Source organism: Amia ocellicauda, unplaced genomic scaffold (assembly GCF_036373705.1).
Source record: "Amia ocellicauda isolate fAmiCal2 unplaced genomic scaffold, fAmiCal2.hap1 HAP1_SCAFFOLD_29, whole genome shotgun sequence".
Taxonomy (NCBI): Eukaryota; Metazoa; Chordata; class Actinopteri; order Amiiformes; family Amiidae; genus Amia; species Amia ocellicauda.
In genome coordinates, this window is record NW_027102854.1 from 758,349 (window position 1) to 766,809 (window position 8,461).

General features: G+C 40.5%; 1 non-coding gene across 1 annotated transcript; it reads left to right on the plus strand.

Annotated features, from left to right (window-relative positions):
• Nucleotides 1–8,033: 8,033 nt before the first annotated feature.
• On the plus strand, nucleotides 8,034–8,148 carry LOC136728233 (U5 spliceosomal RNA). The gene has a single exon (XR_010808598.1). It is a non-coding gene; the product is annotated as a U5 spliceosomal RNA (small nuclear RNA).
• The last annotated feature ends 313 nt before the right edge of the window (nucleotides 8,149–8,461 follow it).

Genomic DNA, 8,461 nt, shown 5'->3' on the forward strand with positions numbered 1-8,461 from the left:
GCTGACTGGCTGGCTGGCGGGCTGGCTGGCTCTGTGTGTGTGTGTGTTTGTGTGTGTGTCTGTTTTTCTGTTTGTCAGTCTGTCTGTCTGTCTGTCTCTCTCTCTCTCTCTCTCCCTCTCAATTCATTTGTATTGTCAAAAGCAATTGGACATACATACATTCATACATATATATATATATATATATATATATATATATATACATACATACATACATGCTAGAAAGTCATTACTATGTTATCTTAAAGGCTAACTAAGCAGAACATATATCATTATCGAACAGAGTTCATAGGTCTATACATGGTATTAGGGAACAGGCACGTAGGTCATTCTGTTTGACATTGTCTCCAAGGTTCTCATTGTAAATAACAAAGAGAAATCAAAATACCTTATGGCCTCCTGACCTTCTAGCTTGACCTTATCTTTCTTAAGTATACAAGAGAGAAAAACAGTTGTGAGAAAAGAATTTCTAACTTTCCTTCCACACATACATACATACATACATACATACATACATAAATACATACATACATACAAACCAGAGGCATGCAAAAAAATATAAAGAGGAAGAAAATGTTGTATAGCACATACAAAAGGGATGGTGATGAAACAAAATACATAGAATATGTTGAGCTGCAAAGAGATCTTAAGAAAGGGATCAGGAAAGCAAAGAGGGAAATAGAAAGAAACATAGCTCTTGGAGCTACAACCAATGCAATGAGCTTTTTTCAAAATTACAACAGCAAGCGGTCAATTAAGGAGGAGGTGAAACAGATAAAGGGCAAAAATTGAGGTATCTTGGAAAACGAACAAGATGTGGCAAATATTCTAAATGAGTATTTCACAGAGGTTTTTACAAAAGAAAAAACAGATGACATGCCACAGGTTGACAATCAATCCAGTCAAACCCTAAGAGAGATCAGGATAAATGAGGAGGAGGTACTAAAGGGACTAGCAGAATTAAAATCAAACAAATCACCTGGGCCAGATGGGATATTTCAAACAGTACTTAAAGAAATGAGGGAAATTATGTATAGGCCGTTAACTCGATTATTTCAAATGACACTTAGAACAGGGGATGTTCCCACTGACTGGAAGACAGCAAATTTCATACCAATCCACAAGAAAGGGGACAAAACTGAGCCAGGAAATTACAGACCAATCAGTCTCACCTGCATCACCTGTAAAATGTTGGAAAAAATGATTAGACAGAAAATAGAGGAGCATCTCAATGAAAACCATATTCTTGGAGATAGTCAACATGGGTTTAGACGAGGCAGATCATGTCTTACTAACTTAATACATTTTTTTGAACATGCAACTGCAGCTGTAGATCACGTGAAAGCATATGATATGATATACTTAGATTTCCAAAAAGCTTTTGATAAGGTTCCACACCAAAGACTGATCCTCAAATTGGAAGCTGTAGGCATTCAGGGTCATGTAAGTAGATGGATTATGAACTGGTTGATGTATAGGAAACAGATTAGAGGAGTCACTTCTAACTGGAGTGAGGTTGTTAGTGGAGTTCCACAGGGATCAGTACTAGGGCCTTTGCTTTTTCTAATCTATATTAATGATCTGGACTCTGGGATACTTAGCAACCTTGTCAAATTTGCAGATGATACTAAAATAGGTGGCTTAGCAGATACAATCTTGGCAGCACATGCTATTCAGAGGAACTTAGATAAATTCAGTTGTGGGCTGACACCTGGCAAATGAAATTCAATGTGGACAAGTGCAAGGTAATACATGCAGTAAAACAAAAATGTCCACTATAATTACACTATGGGAGGTACAGATATAGATTAAGTAATGCATGAGAAAGACCTAGGAATCTATGTGGATTCACTTTCTCCATCCAAACAATGTGGGGAAGCAATACAAAAGGCATACAGAATGCTAGGGTATATCGTCAAAAGTGTAGAATTTAAAACAAGGGAAGTAATGTTAAGACTGTACAATGCGCTAGACCTCATCTGGAATACTGTGTACAGTTCTGGGCACCACACTTCAAGAAGGATATTGCTGCTTTAGAGACAGTTCAGAGGAGAGCAACCAGACTTATTCCAGGTCTGAAGGGAAAGTCCTACTCGGAGAGACTGAGGGAACTGAACCTTTTCACCCTGGAACAGAGGAGATTACGTGGGGACTTGATCCAAGTCTTCAAAATCATGAAAGGTTCCTCAAACTAGAGGAGCTTTTCCAGATCAGCAGGGACACACGCACCAGGGGACAACAAATGGAAATTGGGCTTCAAGGCATTCAAGATGGAAAGTGGTAGAAGCTGAAAGTTTGGGAACATTTAAAAATAGACTGGATAGGATCCATGGATCACTTAGATATTAATGGACACCAAACGAGCATGATGGGTCGAATGGCCTCCTCTCGTTTGTAAACTTTCTTATGTTCTTATGTTCTTATGAATGTTCCCTAAGCATGTTTCAAATGTTCCCTAATTTATGTTACAAATGTGCCTTAGCACCTCTCTCTCTCTCTCTCTCTCTCTCTCTCTCTCTCTGTCTCAATTCAGTGCATTTGTATTGTCAAAGCAATTGGACATGCATACATACATACATACATATATATGGAAAATAAACAATATGTGTACATCTCTGCATTAATGGTGCCCTAACAGATGTGCAAGTTACATGACAGACAGACAGACAGACACTCACACACACTTTCACACACACACACACACACACTTTCACAGACAGACAGACAGACACACACACACACACACACACACACACACTTGTATACCTGACACGTATAGAAGACTGGATAGGGAGATATAAATAGCAATGGGGAGACTCTTGTACTTGGTGTGGCTCTATCCATATAGTGGGGCCAGCAGCCACTTAGCAGGTGTAGCAATAGAAGCTCAGCCTGGGGAGACTGGATTTAGCATTTCCTCTCCATTTTGATAACTATCCTTAATCATTTCTGCAAAATACTTCTATGATACCTATGTATGTTTTTTACTTGTACTATATTATACTATCAAGTATCAGTGTACACATACAATGTGACCTGTTACATTAATACAGAGGCCACGGAAGGCCAGATCAGTAATAGCCACTGTCCCCTGATATTACACTTTTTTACAATCACTTTGGCACTCATTTCAGAACCTTGATGTCATTTTTCAAAACTCTAGACACTAAACTCACACCCGATGATCAAAATGCACATTTTTCAATTGCTTGGATACAATACACATCAACCTCAGATCATTTGTTCATTGAACTAAAATGATACAACTTAACGTCAAAGTATTACCATTTCAAAATGCAATTCACACATTACATCTGAGATCACTGTCTATTCATTTCATTACAAAGATCTAACTATCAATTGATACAGCTGCTCAAAATGATAAGTGACTGTTGCATTACTCTTAATTCATAGTTTTATGGAAACTGACGAACAGTATTCCATGTTTCGATCATGAAAGTTTCAGGATAATGAGATCCATTGACACCAATAACCGAGGAGCATGAACCAGTTGGACTACATTATCTATGGATGTAATATTTCATCATCATTCATCATCATGTAGCACTTTTCCACACCATGTTTTCAGTGTGGAAGGAAAGTTAGAAATTCTTTCTCTAATACCTGTTTTTCTCTCTTGTATACTTAAGAAAGATAAGGTCAAGCTAGAAGGTCAGGCCAGAAGGTAGTTTGATTTCTGCTTGTTATTTACGATGAGAATCTTGGAGACAATGTCAAACAGTATGATTGAAGTGCCTGCTCCCTAATCCATGTGTTGATCTATGAACTCTGTCCTATAATGATATAAATTCTGCTTAGCTAACTTTTAAGATAACATAGTAATGACTTGATTATAACCAGCTCTTTGATTTTTGTGTATAAAAGCTCTGACTGTTAAAATGAAGGCAGAGCGACTTTGGGATCTTCTTGAATCACTGTTCCTCTCCACGCTGCGTGTATTAAAGGCATTGCAACTAACGCTCCAACCTGGTTGAAGATGATTGTTCTTCCACATCAGATTTGACATTACTGTATGTATGCAGGCCCTTGTAATTGCTTTTCCAATACTGCCAACTGGTTATTGATGATTGATTTCACATTGTGGTACGAGTATCGAGTGAAATGAGTGCTATCCACCCGAGCAACACAGTGATAACATGGAGCCGGCAGGTCATCCAGGTCACAATAGAGGTCAAGCAGTGGGAGGAGGAAGACGTGGTGGTCAAAGGAATGGAAGGGGACATGCACCCCTTCTGAGAGGTGGTCGTGGGCCTCGTCATAGAGGAGGGCTTAGGCCTCACCAGAGAGGCAGCCATGGGCCTCATTTGAGAGGTGTTGGGGGAACGTGGTAGAGGACAAGGCCACGGACCAGACAGCGGCAGCAACAGCAAATAGTGTCCAGTGAAATCCGAGAAATAGTTGTAGAACATGTTGTAAATCATGGCATGACCATGACTGAGGCAGCTACAATGATTCAATCAAACCTCAGAATCAACTCAGGATCAACTGTGGCCTCAATCATCAGAAATGTCCGTACTGAGAAGCGGCAAGTCTTCAGCATGCACTAAACATTAGGCTACTCTCAATTGTCAAATGACTGTATACTGCATACCAATGTGTAGCACAGAGTATAGTGTGCCTTTTGAAGAAATGCAGACAGAGTGAAGCAGCTGATGACTGAGTATGTTCAGGTATGTTCAGTTTCAAGATGCCTCTTGTGAAAAATGGTTGTGAGAACCTGAACCTGAACACAGGGCTGATGGAAATTTAGAAGTACAGTAATCAATCCTTTGTTTTGCTTTTTACACTAAGCCAGGTGAGGAACACTGCAGTTGACATTTTACTGTAGTTTTGTTCGTTTTTGTAGCTAATTATTGTTGCATGGATTCAAAGAAACCTATGGTGTGATTTGATTGTATTGCATCAATACATTTCAGATTTTGTTCAATGATTCCACTGTGTCTGTAGTATTCTCTCTACTAGTCCTTTTACAGTGATGTATTTATGTGTAGTACCATAATGAAACATGTATCACATATTTTGTACTACAATATTTAATGATTGTACGAACAACTACACAGTGAAACTATCGGTATCTTCTGTGTTACTATGTTACTATGGTATTTCATGATAAATGAGTTATTTGAACCAACAAGTCTGCAAGTGCTAGGTTTCTTTAAAGATATGAATGCACAATGCAATGTTTTGAACATTGGACAGCCTGTGTTACAAGTGATGACCGTTTTGAGTTTTGTGTCTAGTTTTGAAAAATGACATCAAGGTTCTGAAATGAGTGACAAAGTGATTGTAAAAAACTGTATATTCATCCTATTTAATGTGCTCTTTTAAAATGTACTTTTCTTTTTTATGTTGCCATTTCTGTTCTACCAATGTTTCAGTTGTTAGCCAAAGATTGACAGAGTACATCTCATACACACAGGCCAGACAGCAAAGATTTATTTTTGAAATTCAATTACAAATGCTGCATGAACTCATCAATACGATTAGAGCTCCTGAAAGCAATATAACTAACTCACTCTACAGCATCTCATTAGCAGTGAAAAGAAACCAAGAAAGTTGGGACAGTCGACTGTTTACCACTATGTAACATCACCTTTTCTTTTAATAACACTTATTAAGCACTTGGGCACTGAAGACACCACTTGGTTAAGTTTAGCAAACGGGATTTTCCCCCATTCATCCATTATGCATTTCCTCAGCTGCGCAACTGCACAGGGCCTTCGTTGTCTTAATTTGCACTTCATAGTGCGCCACACATTCTCAATTCGGAGACAGGTCAGGACTGCAGGCAGGCCATGCTAGCACCCGCACTCTCTGCCTATGCAACCATGCGCTTGAAATCTGGGCAGAATGTGGTTTGGCGTTATCCTGCTGAAAAATGCAGGTACGTCCCTGGAAAAGACGATGTCTGGATGGCAGCATATGTTGCTCCAAAATGTGTACATCTCTTTCTGCAAAAATGGTGCCCTCACAGATGTGCGAGTTACATGACAGACACTCATACACACTGTCACACCCATACACACACAAACACACACTTTCACAGACAGACAGACACACGCACACACACACACACACACACACACACACTTTCACAGACAGACAGACAGACACACACACTTTCACACACAATCACTTTCACAGACAGACACACACACACACTTTCACACAGAGACAGACACACACACACTTACATACATACATACATACATACATACAGTGAGGGAAAAAAGTATTTGATCCCCTGCTGATTTTGTACATTTGCCCACTGACAAAGAAATTATCAGTCTATAATTTTAATGGTAGGTGTATTTTAGCAGTGAGAGACAGAATAACAACAAGAAAATCCAGAAAAACGCATTTCAAAAAAGTTATAAATTGATTTGCATGTTAATGAGGGAAATAAGTATTTGATCCCCTATCAATCAGCAAGATTTCTGGCTCCCAGGTGTCTTTCATACAGGTAACGAGCTGAGATTAGGAGCACTCTCTTAAAGGGAGTGCTCCTAATCTCAGCTCGTTACCTGTATAAAAGACACCTGTCCACAGAAGCAATCAATCAATCAGATTCCAAACTCTCCACCATGGCCAAAGAGCTGTCCAAGGATGTCAGGGACAAGATTGTAGACCTACACAAGGCTGGAATGGGCTACAAGACCATCACCAAGCAGCTTGGTGAGAGGGTGACAACAGTTGGTGCGATTATTCGCAAATGGAAGAAACACAAAATAACTGTCAGTCTCCCTCAGTCTGGGGCTCCATGCAAGATCTCACCTCGTGGAGTTTCAATGATCATGAGAACGGTGAGGAATCAGCCCAGAACTACATGGGAGGATCTTGTTAATGATCTCAAGGTAGCTGGGACCATAGTCACCAAGAAAACAATTGGTAACACACTATGCCGTGAAGGACTGAAATCCTGCAGCGCCCGCAAGGTCCCCCTGCTCAAGAAAGCACATGTACAGACCTGTCTGAAGTTTGCCAATGAACATCTGAATGATTCAGAGGAGAACTGGGTGAAAGTGGTCTCAGATGAGACCAAAATCAAGCTCTTTGCCATCAACTCAACTCGCCGTGTTTGGAGGAGGAGGAATGACCCCAAGAACACCATTCCCACCATCAAACATGGAGGTGGAAACATTATGCTTTGGGGCTGTTTTTCTGCTAAGGGGACAGGACAACTGCACCGCATCAAAGGGACGATGGACGGGGCCATGTACCGTCAAATCATGGGTGAGAACCTCCTTCCCTAAGCCAGGGCATTGAAAATGGGTCAAATACTTATTTCCCTAATTAACATGCAAATCAATTTATAACTTTTTTGAAATGCATTTTTCTGGATTTTCTTGTTGTTATTCTGTCTCTCACTGCTAAAATACACCTACCATTAAAATTATAGACTGATAATTTCTTTGTCAGTGGGCAAACGTACAAAATCAGCAGGGGATCAATTACTTTTTTCCCCCACTGTACATACATATATATGGAAAAGAAACATTACAAGTATAAATCACAATAAGATGTAATAAAGTACAGATAAACAAAGTGTAATAAAATGTGATCTGTTTGAAAATGCAGGGACGTCACTGGAAAAGATGATGTCTGGATGGCAGCATATGTTGCTCCAAAATGTGTACATCTCTTCTGCAAAAATGGTGCCCTCACAGATGTGCGAGTTACATGACAGACAGACAGACAGACACTCACACACACTGTCACACCCACACACACTTTCACAGAGAGACATATACACACACACACACACACACACACACACACACACACACTTTCACACAGAGACAGGCACACACGTAGAGACACACACACTAACTTTCACACAGAGACAGACACACACACACACACACACACACACACACATACATACATACATATGGAAAAGAAACAATACTTTTATAAATCACAATAAGATGTAATAAAGTACAGAAAAACTAAATGTAAGAAAATGTGATCTTTAATACACACAAATATGTATGGCTGGTCGGATGCGTCTTGGACTCGGGTTCCTCTTCATTACGTATAACGCTTTTGCCTTTTGCTAAAGCTTTCCGTGGAGGGGATCGTGGGTGAGTTTGTACCATTCTTGGGGGGCTCTGACTTGTTGGGGCGGAGCTGTGATCCAGGTGAACAGCAGATCGGGCATAGGTGGTCATGTGGGCAGAGGAGTAGGAAGGCCGGTCAAGCAAATAAGCTTGCTAAGGTACGCAGCAGCAGCAAGCAGCCCCCCCATCCAGCCAGCCAGCCAGTCTGGCTGGCAGTGACTGAGTGGTTGACAGACGGCAAGCAACGGAATGTACGTGCTCTGTGATGTCATAGCAGTCAGCTGAGAGAGGCTCGTGATGTCATCGCTGAGCTGGCTGGCTGGCTGGCTCTGTGTGTGTGTGTGTCTGTGTCTGTCTGTTTTTCTGTTTGTCAGTCTGTC